This window comes from Bidens hawaiensis, unplaced genomic scaffold (assembly GCF_021521415.1).
Source record: "Bidens hawaiensis isolate Kalapana, Puna unplaced genomic scaffold, B.hawaiensis_p1.1 tig00059116_1, whole genome shotgun sequence".
NCBI lineage: Eukaryota > Viridiplantae > Streptophyta > Magnoliopsida > Asterales > Asteraceae > Bidens > Bidens hawaiensis.
The window spans coordinates 59,730-79,481 of NW_027506431.1; the positions used below are offsets into that span (position 1 = coordinate 59,730).

The following is a 19,752-nucleotide window of genomic DNA, read 5'->3' on the forward strand; positions in this document are numbered from 1 at the left end:
TATATTATGATAATATATTAAAATACATATATATGCTTTAGTAACATATATTATGTACCACGTTGTTATGTTTATCACATTATGTTATATTGCGTTATGAATGTTGTTGTGTTGTGGTATATAGTGTTATTTATTTTACATTATACTACATTGTATTATACATCATCTTGTAACACATCGATATTTTGAAACTTATATAATTGTATTATAAATCGTAATATACAAATTACGTTATAACTGTTAATTGTAGAGTTGGGCAACGGGGCTCTCCAAATTTGAGAGTGCGATAACCTAACACACAAAAAAAGTACCGTTCTAAAAAAATTGTAATCATAAGCTAGATTTTAAAGAATGCCTTAAAGTGGGTAATGATGCTTTTAAATAATTATAAAAAATAGTAATTATCTTGATTCTTGACTCTTATTAATTTGATAAAACTCAAATGATATTTCATTAACCAAAATGATACATAAAAATATAGAATTCCTGATTCCTAACAAACTATACAATATACATGTAAAGTAATCAACCTACATTAAATACATATTTATAAGTTACTAGTTTTTATCCCCGTATTACGGGTTTGTTTTATATTATTTGTTCTAATATTTATTTATTTTTTGATTTATATTTTATTATTATATAAAAGTTAATAATATACTTATGGTTTGGTAATAAATTGTTTCACTAATAAATTAGATGTTATAACGCGATTTAAAAGCTATATGGTTTTGATGAGACCCAAGACCCGTTTATTTCTTTTACTACAAAATTGATTTTTTAATTATAAGTAATATTTATAAAAGTTAATAATATACTTATGGTTTGATGAGACCCAAAACCCGTTTATTTTTTTTACAATAAAATTGTTTTTTTTAATTTAAATAATATATATATCTTTTTTAAAATAAATAAGATATTAACTTTGGTATATCCTATTTTATAGGATTTTTACATCAATAATTTGGTGAAAATAATTTTTAATTTAATGAGATGTTATAACCCGTTTAAGGGATATCTAGGTTTGGTAAGGCCCATACCTATGAATTCGGGTCAAATGCATGAGAAACCTCCATTTACAAATCAAGCAAATCTGGTGACTCAAAAAAAGGGGGAGCGACCACATCGCGACACATAGGATTTTTATGTTTTCGTTTATATATATTATAGATAGATATAGATATACAATAGGGCAAAGTAAACATTCAAATTAAATTAATATATAACCGTGAGAATTAAATGGTGTAATTATATTTACAAGTAATGTAATTATGTACTTACATCGTAGTGTAATTTCACTATGTTATAATTACATTATACTATAATTGCACTATGTTGTATATATAATTACACTACTTGACAGTTAGCAAGTTAATTTAATTTGTACTTGATTAAAAGTATACGAGAATATACTATCACCTAGGCATTAATCGGCCTTAAATGCCCATTAATTGTTTGTTAAGTATAATAATATTATTAATTACTAAGCAATCATTCTTAAATGCCCAATAATTATTAGTTAATTTTAATAATATCTATAAATACTAAACAATCCTTCGTATTCTTTTCTGTTTTTGAATATTGTTCTCTTCCGTCATTATAATGAAGTTTCTTTTTGTTTTAGTTGTTACCATGTCAATGTTGACATTCATAACAAGTTGCAATTTTGGGGATGTTGAGGTGTGTTGTGTTGAAATTCCACCGTCCGACAAAGGTTGTTGTAAAATCTTACATGACTATGTAAATAGTCATGGCAAAGGTTGTTTAGATTCCTTTGTATTGCAATGTGACGCTATTGCAGGTGCTATTATGCATTGTGGCATATAGAAGAGAGTTAATTTGTGTTTTCTTCTTAAATAAAAGATATTTTTACATCAATAATTTATTAGAATGTATTATTTGGTTGTTGTTTTGTTTGATTATACACGTATGTGTATGTTTAAGGTGGGAATGAGCTGAAGGGTTGTCAATTCAGGTCTTAACATGATTAACAGGTTACAAACGACGCCCTTAGCACATATATCAAACATGAATGCGACTAATATAACTATTTTACATGTCATGACAATACTGTCTTTTTTTCTATTTAATTATTTTTGGAAAAAGGCCAAAGCCTGGCAAACAATTTATTAAAAGAAAGATGGGAAAAGCAAGGCTACTAGCCTATTTTCCCAAGCTAGACAGACATACGTCCTAAAAGAAACAACAAAACCAAGAGGAGTACTAGCCGTACTACAATATACAAACCTAAAATGGGGCTTGGCTCCTAAACACTTCCTAAAATATAGAAAATCAAAATAATGTCTAGCCAAAAAAATTTAATCGCCAGCAATTAATCCTAACCAAAATCTTTCATAATCTTTCAGATTTTCAACCATTATAGTGTTGGCATTACTAAAAGGCATAGCACTATAGCAGGATTAATGCTAAACTTGATAAAGTAATGACCAAAAAGGTAGACTTTTGACTTTATCTCCTTGTTGTCCCACTAGAATGACAAACACCTAAATTCCACATGTAGCCCCATTGACTTTTTAAATATACACAGTAACCATATGTTTGACTAAAATTTTGACTTTGGTTTTTATGTTGACTATGATGCAGTTGACTTTGACTTGAAGCACAACCCTTTAAACAATTCACATATTTCAAAATGCCAAAAGTGCCCCTGAATATCAATTGACCAAGATTCTTCATTATCCATTCATTGACTTTGATAAATTGTTTGACTTTGACTTTCCCATTGACTTTGCTACAAACTAGCTTTTTTAGTTACTCTGAAATGACCAAAATTCACCTGCCTATGAACTGTGATTGTCTTAATACATATAAATCATTAACAAAAGGATTAACATAAATGCTATGTAACGAAGCCTTGACTTTGGTGATGTTCTTTGTGCATTGGACATTGTGTCATTCACGACGGGACTTGATGGTGTCAGTGCTATTTCTTTGTCAGGCGGACTTGACGGTGTTGTTGGTATTTCCCCATCAGAAGTGAATATTACTATGGGACTACGAACTCTGTGAAAGCCATCGGTCCATACAAGTGCCACACGTATTTTAGTTTGGGGTTTCATATGGCCCCCCCTAACAACCAACGTAAACTTCATCTTTTTGCTCGTTGCTGCGAACTGCAGAGTGTCGGGCTTCACACTAAAATTCAAGTTTGAAGGGTCTCCTCTTATAGATGCAACATACCTAGAATTGGGCCGACCAACATTCGTCACCGTTCTAGGAAAAGACACCGTAAATGGAACTCCCACTTTTACTTGAGCGACCATCGAAGGGTAATTCATATCTTTAATAGACAACTTCTCATCGCAACTAGCATTAACACTTCCCAAGGTTTGAGATAGATAACACCAGATCTTCAAATAGTCTTCGAAAGAAACTTCATATGCCAGACCAGGATCTGTGGCATTTATAGGATTAATGTGTCCGGACCCATACGCATATTCGGCTTCTGGGTTTAGAGAAGCATTCATTTCCCAAGCTGTACACGTTTAAAAAAATATATATATCATTTGTTTAGTCACTCATATAGTCATATAGCAAAAAGAAACAAGCATGTTCATAAAAATAAGATTCTTTCTATTCTAAATTTTAAATGTGAGTGCTTGATAGTCCTTTTCTTATAAATAATTTGATACCATGCAAATGGATGATGATTAGGGGTATTCTTCGGGTTGGTTTTTCGGGTTTCAAAGTTTTAAATCTAGACACGAGACGAAACCCAACCCACATCTCTCAATGTTTTTTTCGAGATGTTTTTTCGGGTTATGTTAATCGAATCTTAGAAAACAAGGAAATATTAAAAAAAAATACAACACTAAAATTAAAGTTAACATACGCTTATTCACTCCTAATGTAAATAAACCAATAACAAAACAAAAATAATCCAATAAAACAATCCCAAAACGAGTTTAATTTAACAAAATCCGGCCACAACAAACAAAACCAACATAATCATTTTCAATCTACTATGATTAGGGTGTTCGATTATGGTTGCTTTTAGTCATAACTGAATACATTAATTAATAAACAATAAACAATCTATCCATAATATGTGGAATGGAAAAGGTCGATACATGACAAATTCTGATAACCTTAGCGGCTAAAAATATATTTGGTTTCAAAACTAAAAGGTTTATTCGGGTTGACCCAAAACCCAAAATTTAGACACAAGAACCAACCTGAATTACTTCGGTTCGGGTACATGTTAGTCTTTTCTCGGGTTCGGGTTTTTCGGGTTGGGTTAGTTCGGGTTTGGGTTTTCTTGGGTTGGGTTTCGATAAAAAGTGACAACCCTAATGATGATGATGAGATTAGTAAGCTTATACACAAATTAACGGCCATGATGCTTCGAATGGATATGCAAACATGCTCTGACTCAAATACCAAACACATAATATAAGTCCCTTCACTTGTTAAAGTGACATCCCTACACTAGTTGTGTTTTAATTATTAGTTACCGTGATTTCACTTGTTATAAATTAACGTCAGAAAAGTTTAAGATTTATTTTACGTACTTGTGGTCATTAAGCTGATTTGATTGCAGAAGGAGACCAGTCAGGGTGGAAAGACTTTACAAATGCTGCTGCAGCCACAACATGGGGGCAAGCCATGGACGTCCCGGATAGGATATTAAACATAACAGATTTCTTGTCCGTGTCCGATCCAGATGGTGAGCCTATTGGTGGAAAAGATGCTAGAATTTCCACGCCCGGGGCTACTACATCGGGCTATAAGAGCATAAAATATTTTATTAAATTCTAAAAAGAAACATTACATATACATACAACAAATTATATTCTAGGGGTGTTCACACTTTGGTTTGAAACCAGCCAAACCGGTCGTCGGTTTGGTTTCGTGGTTGGTTTGCTTTATCAACTTTAAGGTGATCAGTCGTTTCAAAATTTTCAAACCGTAACAAACGGTTTGGTTTACGATTTATACCAAAAACTGACCTTATAAAACCAAACTGGACCGTGACTTTACTTTATTACTATTTTGTCTATGAAGTTATAACTTATATGTGGATATATAGGATGACAAAGTTTGTAACTTAATTTTACCATTTCGTTTCTCAAAATGAATCTTGCTATTGTAACAAAAATGTGGCGGTGTGTAAAAACTCCTTGATCCTCATCGACTAAAATTTATTTATTTTTTCATAGTTACGAACTTACAATGCATTCGTTTTTCATCAAATATTATATAATGATCAGAGTTTGCTGTTGTTAAAGGTTTGGGGGTATTTGAATTACTTTCTTTAAACAAAAGTACAGAGGCTTAAAGGTTTGGTTGTCACGTCACTAAAAGCTCAGGGATCAAATGTGACAAGTCTGAAATATGTTTGTTATTAGTTCGTTTATAGCCGTTGTGTATAAAAAGGGGGAAGAACACACAGTTAGGGTTACGTTTCTTTTTCTTGATTATCAATTCTAGTAATAATAAGTGTTGTTCGTTTCTTGTTCGATTCAATTGTGTAACAGCTTTTTATATGGTGTATGCGCTAATATACCGGTATTTTTAATTATTAATAAATTATTATCACCATTTCTTCAAAATTTATTTATGTTGCAAATACGGTACTCAATTCGACCAATCCAATTCTTCTTTATCTTGTTTAATGAATCTCACACCATCAAACCAAACCAGAACCTAACTCTTAGTAAGGTTTGGTTTGATTTGATTTTAAATTTGAATGGTTCGGTTTTGGTTTTCAATATAAAAAACCGTTACTAAGGGTTCGGTTCACGGTTTAACCTAAAAACCGTCAAAATCGGACCGTGAACACCCCTAATATATTTATCACGGAATTAAGTAGATACATGCGTGCACGCCTGTATATATTGTAAAAAGTATGTACGTACCTTTATAATTTCAGGCATAAATCTGCTAGGGCCTCTGGAAGAAAAGTGAGGAACAAACAGAGCATTTGGATTGTATATAGGCTCACTTTTGAAAATTCGGGCCCGAGGATCTCTGTCCATCAATTGAGGAAAATAATTAGGTGCCAAAATAATTATAAATTAATTAATATTGTAGTGAAGTAGAGAAAGAAGTTGCTACCTGGTAGAGTTTTTGAATATCTTAACCAAGTTAAGATCATTTTCGCTTAGACCAATAGCCGGACATGCCGTGACCTGAGAATAATGATCAGAATCTGGGTAGATATAACTGGTGGCTTTAGATGTATTAGCTTCCTCAAAGATAAAGACAGGCACTATATCACAAATAACAACTTTTTTGGTGACCAAGCTACTCTCTAAGCATTGGCTAAGACAGTTCCTACAAACCAGAAAATATATGATAGTCGATTAGTCGTTCATAGTTAGATTAAGATAACTTGAATATATGAAGAAGAAAAATATGCTCAGAAGATCACATAACTTGAAAGAAAATTTATCTACCTTGCATCAATTTCCGAGCAATTACTTGTCAGCTCTTGCCCATAAACAAGAGGCAATGTTGAAGCACTTGATGGGAATGCATTAATACCGTTACCCTACATTGATTCGGTTTAATCATATACGTCGATTAGCAACCCAAGTTACAAACCAAAACAAGCTAGCTAGTCATAAAGTACAAGTTATAATAGCTACTCACCATCAGAATTGTATGCTTTCCGAGAAGGAGCCTGTCGACTATTTTCCTATCAGTTTCACTCGCGCCAACACTTAAGATCCACGGAGCATAAGATTTCATAGAAGATAGACGAGGGCCTGAATTCCCTGCAGATTGTACCGTCAATATGCCCTTCTCAATCGCATGAAACGCTCCTATTGCAACTGGATCATAAGCAAGTTCTTTTGGATATCGAGAGTTTAATGAAATCGATATTAAATCAACCCCATCGGCAATGGCTTGATTAAACGCACTCAAAGTATCAATATTGGAACAACTTGGATTGCATATTTTATAAATTGCCAATCTCGCTGAGGGAACTCCACCCCTTGCGATTCCAGGTGCTAAACCATAATAACTTGCGTGCCTCACTTGGTTACCGGCTATGATAGATGCGACATGTGTCCCATGCCCCACCGTGTCTCTAGCAGAAGGCTTCGTACTTTCAATGCTGAACGTCCGGGCGCCAATTATTTTTCTACATATCACATAGTAAACATTTAAATTTAAAACTGTAATAAAGCTTTCTGTTTTCGAGATACAAGATAACTAAACGAACATGAACATATATGTTTCTTTGTTCTTTTATGTTTGTGAACTTTCATTTATTTATGTTCGTTTACAAATCAATAGAAAATAATTAAATACTATCCAGATGAGTCATCTTCTTGATGGTTTTATATTTGTTTGTTTCATTGTTTGTGTTGGTGAAATTTTAAACAAACGAACATAAACGAACACATACATGTTCATTTTTTAAACAACGAATATGAACACAAATATTTGTCCGATTAAGTGTTCCTGTTCATTTAAAGTTAAATGAACAAACACGAACACGCCCTCGTTAAATATTTGTGTTCTTGTTCAAATATTCGTGTCCGAAATATTTGTCCGTTTACATGCCTAGCTAGTTATTGCAAAAGTCTAGATTTCAAAAGTTGCACCACCTTACCAATTAAGTTAATTATTAAACCTTGAACAAATATACCTGTTGCATACAAAATCTTCACCACCATCACATGTTCCTTTCCATTTTGCAGGAATAGGACCATAGCCTTCATCAGTAAAGCTCGCTGACTCCGGCCATATTCCGCTATCAATGACACCAATAATAGTGTCACTCTAGACAACATGGCGTCGTTCAATGCTTCTATCTATTCCCATGAAGTCCCAAGACCTTGTTGTTTGTGGCCGCGACTTCCGAGAAGGAAAAGCTGAGACAACACCAATATTCATTAGTATTAATGTTGATGCATACATAATGCAAAACTTGATATCAAAGAATGCATATAATAAAAGATTAACTGATTAAGTACTCTGTGAATACACAGATTCCTAAATAATACTCTAGACTATAAAGAATAAACTTACTTGATAATTTAAGTTTTTCATCTTTAGAAAGATAAGCAGCAAACCCGTTGAAGCTTCTTCCATAGCTTCGGATTAATGATTTGCTTGCGAAGCTGTTTATGTTTAACATAAAAAAGTAAGTATATAGTTTAATTTAAATTTAAAAAGTTAACTTCTGGATAAGATATATACCTGGAATGAACAACTTGTTCGATAACTTGTGAGTGATGAAGTGAAGGCAAGTATTCGCCTTCTGGGAGATATCCCATATAAGCAATATAAAGCTGTAAAAACAAACATCCATAAGAACTAAAGATGAAAGAAAACATAAGCAATACCTACAAAGTACATGTTGATGGAACATAAAATGCACATTCTGAGTTTAGCTAATTTTATAGTGTTTATGTTTTTCTTTTCGAACGGCTTTTATAAATAACGAACTAGCAATAGCTAGAAAAGGAGAAAACTACAGTTAAATGACAAGAAGCGGATTTTTATCCACTCGGTTTAACTAACATTACATTTTCAATCTCCATACTTTTATCCACGAAATCGAATAAGTAAGAACTGAATATAAAATGAGATGTTTTATGTTATTATGGCCTGATCATAAGCAAAGATAGGTTTAGAAAAGACACGTGTTTTGTTTAAGGTGGCGAAAAATCAATTAACAATTTATAGGTGAGGGATCAACGAACCTTTCGTTCTGGCTCTAGTGCGGAGATCGAAGAAATAAATATGCACACGCAGATGGTTAGCAAAAAGCTTGACATCTTCAATAGCAGCCAAGTTATAATACTCGAACAGAAATCGTTGTTCCCCAACCTAGATGAGATAATTTGTTAAATGGCAGTGTTAATATTACAAGATAAAGTATGCATGTATATATGTATAACTTAAAACATATATGGGATTATGGATGTACATTTTTGCTGGAAAAATATGATAAAAACATATTCAGGAATTTATTTTTCTAATTAAACTAAAATTATGTCTGCACTTTATTTTTTAAAGTTAAATTAATATATATGAAAGTGTATAACTTAAACATGTACGAGCATTGAATTAAGGCCTAGTTAACCAACTCAAACATGTTTGTATTTTTTTAACAAAAAGTTTATGGGGATGATTTGGATTTTTGGGCATTAGATAACACTATTTTTTTATGCAGATCAACAGCCCATCTTTTGTGTGTAGGTTCACACATTTTCAACCTTCAAAACCATAAAATCATTTCTACGTCTTCCATTTTCAAAAGCAAGACTCAAACTCTACTTATAAGCCTTCAACGTTTCCTCTTCTTTCTTTCACTCCGACACCGGCAAACGCCAATGATTTCTTGCATGTTCTTGTCGGCTTTTGTCAGTAGTCGAACTAGGACAGAAGAGGGGTTCAAATTCTAACCATTTCAAAGCTTTACACAAGTACACATCTTTACTTCTTTTTCTCTTTTATATATATATATATATATGATGATGATGATGATGATGATGATGAAACCTATAAAATGTAGTTAGAATCTTACCTTAGCTTTTGAAATGGTTGTAACAGAAACAAATGGAAGATTAATGTTGTGAGGCAGTAACAATTGAATCAAGGTGAAGTAGTTTATAAATAAAGGTTATGAAGTTTGTGTAATAATGAATGTTGTGAGGCACTAATTATATATAAAGCTAGAAGAACATAGACATGATTTATAAAGCTTTATAAAAACAAAGTTGTGTTTCATTGGTCACTTTAGTTTCTAGTTTTGTGTTTCATAACTTCAGTAAACAAAGAATCCCTTATTCATCTTTGTATCATTCTTTCTATATTTGGCATGTTTCTCTCATCTAAATTAGGTAAGATTATAAACCATGCTTTTTTAAAGTTTTTGAATAGTTTGATATCATTAGTTTTTTTTCATATGATTTTTACAATGGAAATTTGAAAGTGTATGAGTTTTTTCAAACCTGGTAAGTTAAGTTTTCGGTTCAAGGCTTGAAATGGAACATGGCATATGAGATTTTGGGAAAGTTGACTCGTATAACAATCGATTGTTTCATATGAAGATTGATGCAAAATAGGATCCCGGTTGCCCCCAATCTCAACGTTAGAGGCTTGTCTTTGTTAGAGGATTGACTTCGTTAGAGGCTTGTTTCAGTTATAGATGTGACATAAAACGTGTTTTAGACTGCGTTTGGGCAAACAAAATCCGAAGAACATCTTATATTGGAAGTAGGGCTTTGTGTTGTTTTGGTGTAGTTGGGACTAAATATCCGTGAAAAAACTATATATTGCAAAGAAGATGTGGATTTGACATCATCACTACAATAGCTTGCTTATATGATGATATTACATAAATTTTTTTTATATATTTTAAAGGTAGAACAAAGTTTAGAAGGACACAAATGAACTTTCTCTTTTACTTTGGCTATATATGTGTCACTCCAAGACACAAGGATCTGCCCATGCACGTGTGATCTTTAATCTCTTTCTCCATTCTTCTCATATACTAGCATGATGTTCCAACTTTGATTTATTTAAACAATTCTTATGATTTTAAATAACTTTATATAAAGTTATTCTAAATATTTATTACTTAGTTACGAATTTATATTATTATTATTATAAACAAAAAGGGAGTTCACAACTTGTTTTGTACCATAAACCGAACCGCATTACTATTAACTCGTCCGAACAAGCCTACTTAGTTTTATTTTAAGCAATGTTACTACTTTTTTTAATGAAAGAATGTTTAAAAAAGTTACTTTTAACAAAAAATTAAAAAAGATTCTTTGCAAATTGATTGTAACAATGCTGTATATGTGTCTTGGGCGTACAGTCCAACACACTTGTTTGGTTTTCAATTTTCGACCTGATTTATGAATTTGATATATCATCCTAACATAACTGAACAAGAAAGAGGTTTAGTTTTTATTGGTTATGGTTTGCTCACTTCTCGGTTGTAAAGTGTCTTGTGAATTATAAAGTGCGGTTTTCATGTCTAAACTTTACATACTCATTTATTTAACATTCTTAATACGTGTGATGTAAACTTCGATGTAAAATATAAAAGAAAATGACACTAATTAGAAGGGGCTCATGATTGGATCGAGACACTTGCGTATAAATTCATTGTTGTGACATGTATATACACAATATTGACTACTTATATATGTATTGAGTTTTCTCAATATACTCATTATTGTACATATATACTTTTTTACTCTTTCAAGCCTTCAGGTATACGTTTTATTTTGAAAGCCTTTAGTGCCATATTTGTGAAATAAACAAAAGTGGTTTGAAAAATTCATGAGTGACTGAATATTGTTGAATTGGCATGATGATATTACTTTTGTTCTTTAGTTATTCTTTTGTTTTAAACCAAATTAATAATATTCCTTTAAAACATTCAAAATAATAAAACAAATATCTTCATCATAGTTAATCAAAATAAAATAAGGACACTAAAACCTAATCCCAGATTTGGATTTAGGTGACTATTTTAAAATAACAAAATGTAGGAATCACTTGAAAAATAATAAACCATATATATGTAGATATAATGTAAAATAAATACAACATAGAAGTAACAAAATAAATTATTCTAAACATTTTAATTCTTGAATATTAGACAGTATCAGAATGATGAAACTATTTGCGAAAAATTAGTGAATCTAGGAAATATTTGGGATATAATATTTATAAAAATACATATATGTTGTCATACTTTATTTTGAAAACAACTTAGGTTTCGTTAATATTTAGATCGGAATGCTCAGGAAAAAAAAATTGTGCATTTCCTTTTATATAACACGGATCAAATACAAATGAAATTAACGTGCTAATTATGAGAATCAAGTATAATAATAATATATACAAGTAGAGTCATTATGTAATGAAGTAATTACATAATTACTCTATTTGTATATATAATTAATCTATATAATTCTCACAATGAACATGTTAAGTAATTTCATTTATACGTTAACTTTTCCCAATATATTTAGTTGTTTGATCCGTTCATAATACCTACAAATAGGCTAATCCAACATGCATAACAAATTACTCATGTACTCAACTTAATTGGTTATAATTAATACCTAGTATGAAATGTTTAAGTTTAGGGTTGTATAAACTCAAAAACAAACTAAAGGATAATATATTTTAAGGGTGTGAAATGTTATTTCCTTTAGTTGTTTTAAAACTTAATTACCAGGCCATGTGATTCCCTTCACCCTACTTTAACAACTTTCACTAAATTACCATCGGAATCTTATGAACAAATACGGCAAAAAGGCACATCTCACCATTAACTCATGATGTCCTTTGGTGACTGGTGTGCATTCTTTACAATTAAAAAGTGCACTAAGTGAGTGCACTTTTTAACTGAAAAGAAGACAATATATGCGTCTCAAATTAGTTGATGATATAACAATAAGCAATTATTATATGTCCAGAAAATAAAAGAACGAAACATGGACGTAAAGGATAATATTGAATTGTATATTGGCCATACGCAATGCGTCCACGGCCGGCCCGTGGGCCATTTAAAACAAGGTAGGGCTTTGGGCCCCCAACTTGTTAGGGGCCAGCCAAAACATGTTTAATATAATATGGGCTTTCATAATTGGACAGTTGGACTTGTATTTTTTTTTTTATTTAAACCTTTAATTTTTTTTTTTTTGTCATAACGAAGTTTTATATAATTTACTATAAAACGATTACAATAAAGTGGCAGGCAAACGTACAACAAGCTGCGCCGCAACCCCCTTTTGAATAGCAAAGCCAATCCTGCTAAAAACGAAGCTTTGGGACCTAGAAGTTGAAGAGGTTCCGTGTACGACGCGCTGAACCCTACTCAAAAATTTCACAGCCTCTGGAGCCAGAAAACCAAATGTATCAAAGGCAAATGGTAGAAAGACATGTTGATTATCTAAACAAGCTTTCTCGTGTTTAACAACTTTGCCCGATTCAGCCTTCAACGCAGCCTGACCCACAACATACCCACGGTCCCTGAGCCCAACAAGAGGAGACACTCCTGTAAGATCCACACAGGCGTGTTTCCCCACTGCCCACCCGAACACAAGAATATCAGCTGGTCGTAAAGTAGACCTCCATTCAAGAGGATCCGTGAGAAAGTTAACAGGGGCCTCCTTTTTAGCAGAAATCCCTGCCCGTTTAAGAACATCACACAGAACATCCCTAACCAGATCATGTTTGTATTTAAAGCCAGGCAATTCTTTGCAATGCACCGCATGGTCACCAAAAGAATCCAAACAGACCTTGCGACAAATTGGGCAAGGTTCATCCGTCGGGAACATAGGGATCATTAACCGGTACTTAAGGATAGCCCGATACTCCAAACCCGACATACGTTGGCCTAATTCTTCAATGGGGTTGGCCGTTAGAAAATCCTGAGACCGAGGAGCCCGAAGGCATTCAAACACCGCCTTTTGGCGAGGGGATAGATCAAACTTCACTTCTACACTCTTGACGATTCCACTAAATAAGGCACTCGCCACAACATGTTGGGCTTTAGAGGGGGCGTTGTCCTTATTAGAGAACCCGCTAAGATCAAAATCTGGAAGTGAAGTACGTAAACGATCCATCGCACACCCATAATCAGAGTCCAACCCATAAATATCACAACCCCGAAGAATATGGTCTTGCAAACACCACGACTGTGCTCTCGAAGCCACAAAAGCATATGTAGATACATCCTCGGCCGAACAGAGACCCAACCCCCCATAACGGATCGGAAGTGATGCCAACCTCCATTGGAGACTGTGACATCTGCCCTGATCCGACCCGACCCAGGTACCCGTTTCTCTGACCCGATCTCTTTCTTTTATGATTTAATATTTATTTATACTTATGTTTTATTTTTAATAATAATAATATACTTTTCCTTCCCGCCTCTCTCTCTCTTTCTTTCCGCCGTCCCCTCCCTCTCCTTCTCTCTTTCCGCCTTGTTTCCCTCTTAACTCTTTGCTTGTCCTTTGGTTCTTCCCGCCTAAGGATGTCTGCAGCTCCACGCGCCAGACTCCTTACATGGAAGCCTGCGTGAAGACATCTTGTCCCTGCGATGCGTGAAGAGAACTCTTCTCGCAGCGCGCTAAGAATGCATGTTCTTCCCGCAATGCGCTAAGAATGCATGTTCTTCCCGCAATGCGCTAAGAATGTATGTTCTTCCCGCGATGCGCTTAGAATTCTAGTTCTTCACGCAGCACGCTAAGGATTTGTGATTCTTCCCGTAGTGCGCTAAGGTTTGTTGTGCCAGCCTTCGCGCTCACGCACTTAGCCTTCTCGCGCTGAACCCTTTGAGTTTTCTTCTGTTGAATCTAGCCGTTGCTTTTGTGTTGTCTTATCTTCTGAGCTGTTGACCTAACCCATCTAATGTCTGAATAGTTACTTTCGGCGCAGCATGCGTACCAACCCCATTGGTTGACAGAAAAAGTGACTGACATAATCTTTTGAGATCTGCTTTTGCCATGCTTGACCTGTACCTTTATCTGATCCGCCCATGCTTTTTACTGTTCCCTGTCAGCTTTATCTTGCCCCCTGCAGCTGCCATATCTTTTGATATCTTTACTTTTCAGAACTTTTTACCGTTGATATCTTTTCTTTTACTTTTTGAGATCTTTTCCCCTTTTTCTAGGGTTTGTGTCTCCTAGGGTTTTCCTATAAATAATAATAATATTTTCATAACACATCACACACAAACACTTAATCTCTCCTGTTCTCTTGCTCCTTGCTCTCTCTGCCGTCTTCCTCTCTGCCTCCGTCTTCCTCCCTGTTCTGCCCTGCTTTTCCGGTAATATATATATATTATATATAATAATTTACTTATTATTTATGCTAACTTATAATCAAGACTTAAAACCAATCGTTAAAACAATAATCTTATTTATAGGTTAACTTTGCTTGTTTAAGAGTTGATTCTTGCTTTATCTTACACCGCATCGTTTATCAAGTGAGTTATCTCGTATCTAATCCCTTTTTATTTTAAATGCTTTGGGATGTTCATGTGTTCATATCAAACTTAGAGTCTTAAACTTGTTTATGAACTTTAGTCGCGCAGTATCCCATGTGTTGAGGACGTAGACTTGGCTGTTTATTTGTATGTGAGGATCATTAACCGTCTTGTCGGTCTATTCCGCAGTTTTCATGGTACCATTAGATGAACACGGGAGAACATTCGTTTATGATTTTCTCTTTTGTATACACATGCACAGTTAGTCTTGTTTGTGAGCTCAATTGTGAGCACTGGCAGTCTTGTCTCTTAGAGTTGGTCCCGATCAGATTACACCCTTGTTGAAAACCAGACATACACATGTTGCGCGCAGATTTTATGATTATCTATGTATTGTATTTAAACTTGATTTCTCACCAACACGCAAGTGTTTGACGTTTATTTTAACACATGTTCAGGTTTGCAGTAGCTGTTTTGGAGCTTGTGGACACGTAGGACGTTTTTACTTTTGGACCTAGAATTAAAATGTATCAAGACAAGTTAATGTTGTTTGAATGTTATAATTTATAATATATTGATTTATGTTTGATTTATGTTCTTTATTTTCCCCGCTGCGCGTGCGCGATAAAATGTGTATTAATAAATATTGACACCAATAGTGTCGCGAGTAATGAAGCAATATGTGGCGCCCCGATGTATAATCCGCCTTCGGTCGGGGTGTTACAGAGATCCCCAAAGAACGGACCTCCACAAACCACGATGTCCTGAATCGCCCTTCGAAGACCATTGTCAAATATAGAAACAGCTTCCCCCACATACATAGGTTGGCATGTTCTCAAACCGAACAAAAGCTTGGCGACTCCCATACATGAGCGAAGCAAAAGAAGCTCGCATTGAGGATCCCGAAGTCTTGGGAGACAGCTCATCAGTTCCACAGCGCTAGATGCCCTTTTCATAGCCAAATTGCTGATAAACCCCGCATCCTGGCTTACAGCACCACCAAGGAGTTTCACGCCAAGCACCGGCCTTCCAATCCCGCAAGGGAACAACCCCTCCTGTGCCTTCACCCCATTGCATGTTGGCCAAAATAACTCTGTTTTCTTAACGTTTAATTCAAGACCCAAACGAGGCCCCTCAGACCTGATAATATCTAATGCTTTGGCTACCTCTCTAGTATCCCCGATAATCGTGCCATCATCCAAGTACCAAGCATGAAAGAGAAGCTTGCACCGATCTCAGATTTGGTGAACAAGTGGGTGCAAAGCTAAGGCAAAAAGGAGAGGCCCAAGAGGGTCCCCATGTTGAACCCCAGTGGTGGATTTAATGAAAGTATCACCCACATATAACCTAGCCGACTGCCCATATAAAAAATCCACCGAAAGAGAAATGGAAGGACATCGACTCCGAACCTCATGTAGAAGGGTCATCCTATCTACCAAGTTGAAGGCATTGGAGAAATCAACAGTAAGCATAGCCAATGACCCATCCGAATGAAACTGATTTAGAAACCTGTTCGCGCTATGAAGCACGGCCTCTGCCCCACTGGGGACTCCCACCCCAAATTGAAAGTCACCGAGGTATTTAGCCATCTCCTTCCCGACACCTCTCATAGCCACCTTAGAGACCAACCGCCTCCAAATGGCCCCAACTGCAATAGGTCTAATCCCATTGTCCGGTTTAAGCAACGGCGTAAGTGGGGCAGACGCAACAAACTCTGCCAACACCTTAGGACACCTTCCCCCCCAAAAATAAATTAACCACCGCAGAGATAGCCTTGAGCAAACCATCCGCAATCGGAGACCCCTCTCCGCACAACGCATCTAAAATGTGTTGGGCTCGCAAACCGTCCCGCCCACACGAAGTCCCTTTAGGGAAAGACTTAATGCACCCAAGCACACTATCAACGTCCACGACAAGGGGAGACTCAAAAAGCAAGGAAGCAGGCATAATCGGAGGTGCCATGATGGGATGCTTAGACAACAAAGCGTTCAAAGTATCCTTACCGAAAGGTGCAACCCCTGAAGAGCATAATACCTTGACCGCAGCAGTGAAATGCCCGTCCGCAACTTTTCGCAAACATTGTTTAACATTGGCGCCAAACCCGGCGTTGTCAGACTCGGGTACAAACGCATCACCACCCGAGGCATCTCCTAGGGGTTGGTTAAAAAGCGATATAAAGAGCTCAAAGAAACCGTCACGGTCACCCCAAGCGGATAGCGACCGTTGAATAATTCGGCATTGCTCAGACTTTCTATTGCCAGACCTACGTTGCTGACGATTAGAAGGTCTGAAAACTCGTAAGGTGCAACGTGGTAACAACAACAGTTTCACCCACGCCTCAACAGACTCTGGCATAGCCGCCACCTTACCCAGAGCACCCACTAAGGCTTGGGAAAAAGCCATACGACAACTATGAGGAATGTTTTTAACAGTCGTAATAGGAAGAGTGAAGACACGCTCAAGGAGAGCTACATCCACCTCCACGCTTCCCACCGAGACAACTTCCCTCCCAACATGTGGCTTCGCAATCCCCACTATATATTCCTCCACATCTCCCGTGACACACTTGTACCAGACCGACCCGTCATCATGATGGCACCCCCGACGGAGAGCATGTGACTCCATACACGCTCCACACATCCACCTACGCGAGATCTTTAAAGCCTCACCAACCGAAATAAACAAATCCAAATTTGTCGAGATCGCCTCCCGTAAGGTCTCTTTCTTGTCATCCGATGACAAATGAAGCCGCTTAATATGTGCGGCCACCAGATTGAAAAGAAGAAAGCCACATTTCCACTAATGGATCCCTCGTCCAGGTTTTTATGGCATATAACTCACCGAGTAGTCAACCATAAATTTATTAGTTTATTATTGTTGATCCCAAGCCCGAGTAAATGATGAAGGTTTATATTTGGTTTTTGAGAAAGACTCCAACGTTTTAGTTCGCTTTAGGGCCCCAAGAACGTAGAGACGGTCCTGAATGCGTCTCAAATTAGTTGATGATAAGAGCCTTTTCTGATCGAACGTTTGATATGTTAGCATAATATTAAGTTTTCTACTATTCAAACATAGTTTTTTCAATCTTCATCCCTCAACGTCGTTTGTATAAGCAATGTTCGCATTAGAAACCATAAAACAATTATAGTTACTAAAGTAAATAAAGTTTGTCAATGTTTATATATGCTGTAGTATACATAAATGATAATTTTCTGAAAGCATTATATGTTCATGCATGCCCTTTGAAATGCTTTCAAAGGGAGTTATGGACATATCAATTACAAAAGGGCATTAAAGTTAATAATTAAGATATATGTTTTGTTATTGAATTAAGATATAGTTAAAAGTAAAATGTTAGATTAACCATTTAATCGATCTTCTAGAGAGACCCTTAAATTTTCCATCATTAATATTTTGGAAGGTGTTGTCTTTGTCAAGATAAGAAGTTTCAATAGAACACTATGAAAGACATAATGTGTTATAAAACTCATTTGTGGAGACTCATTAGAAATTGATAATGAATATTTTGCTTCCATCATTAATATTTTGGACGGCCCTGAATATGTAATTGATAATGACAACTCATTTGTGGAGACTCATTAGAAATCTTAACCTTCTAGAGCATTAAATGAGTTACGTAATTATTTTTATAAGTTGCATAATTATGTATGGGCATAATTTTATGTGCGTACTTAATTTAATACAAGTTGAGTGATTATTTTGCTTTGCATGTAATTACGGCGCGGACGAATTTACTTCTTGCCGACTTGCCCCAAGGACGTTTAGGACGATTTGGATGATATTATAATAAATAATATTATTATTTAGTAAAATTTTGATGATTACTTTTAAGCCCATAAGCTGGTATTAGACTATTAGAAGATTAGTCCCACCGCCCAAGTTTCCAACTTTAAAGTGAGTAAAGGATAGCCAGCATTACTCTGAATAGCAGCCCAATAATTTTTGGGCTCCATCCAAGCCATTGATTTATCCAGTCTGTATATTGGGTCGGCCCGTAATTCTAGCTTTTAACTAGAGGTGCACGAAAAATCCGAACGCGGAATCGGACTAAAAAAAACCCGGGTTTTTACTTCCCGAGCCCGTACACAACACTACCTGTAGGGTACGGATAGGGTATGCATTGCAGTACCAAAATCCATACCTGGAACCGGATCCGATTTGTAAATGATAATACCCGAAAACCGGAACCGGTTCCATATCTGGAACCTTGTTTGAGACCAGATATTTCATATACCCGAAAATTACCCAAAAAAATACCTGAAAAATACCACAAAAATACCCCCAAATGAGTCCAGCCCCTTAAACCCAATCTATACCAAAAAGGTAGTTGAAAAGAAAACCCGGAAATACCCAGACTAAACACGAATATAGGGTTTTACAATACCTAGAAATAGGGTATTCAAATAGTCGATTTTAGAATACTCGTTTCTATACCTACCCGGACCCGGTTCCATACTCGGAAACTGGTATTAGAAAAATTTTATGCTAATTTGACGGATATGTTTTTTGAGTTAAATGCTGAAGTTTTACCAATGGTGTCTATACCGTAACGAACGTAAATGATACTACCGAATTCGCATCGACTCACTGACATAATGCTCGGGTTTTACCAACACTCGATTTCAACGAAAAATTTTACCAACTGCCCTGGCGCGCACAACTTTAGTTAATACTAATAACAATAGTATTAGTAGTAGTTTTAGATAACGTATAAAACTATAATGCAGATGGGAGTAATTTCTGAGTTCGTGTTTACTATTATTTCAAGCTCAATGTGTTTATGGTTTTGT

At 35.4% G+C, this 19,752-nt stretch overlaps 1 pseudogene across 1 annotated transcript; it reads right to left on the reverse strand.

Annotated features, from left to right (window-relative positions):
• Positions 1-2,817: 2,817 nt before the first annotated feature.
• LOC143617831 (subtilisin-like protease SBT4.3) lies at positions 2,818-17,566 on the reverse strand (annotated as a pseudogene). The gene is made up of 11 exons (XR_013150893.1): positions 17,372-17,566; positions 8,176-8,267; positions 7,950-8,096; positions 7,811-7,847; positions 7,622-7,755; positions 6,616-7,111; positions 6,420-6,514; positions 6,079-6,297; positions 5,880-5,991; positions 4,533-4,745; positions 2,818-3,496 (listed from the first exon to the last, which is right to left on the reverse strand). The product of XR_013150893.1 is annotated as a subtilisin-like protease SBT4.3 (transcript).
• Positions 17,567-19,752: the final 2,186 nt, after the last annotated feature.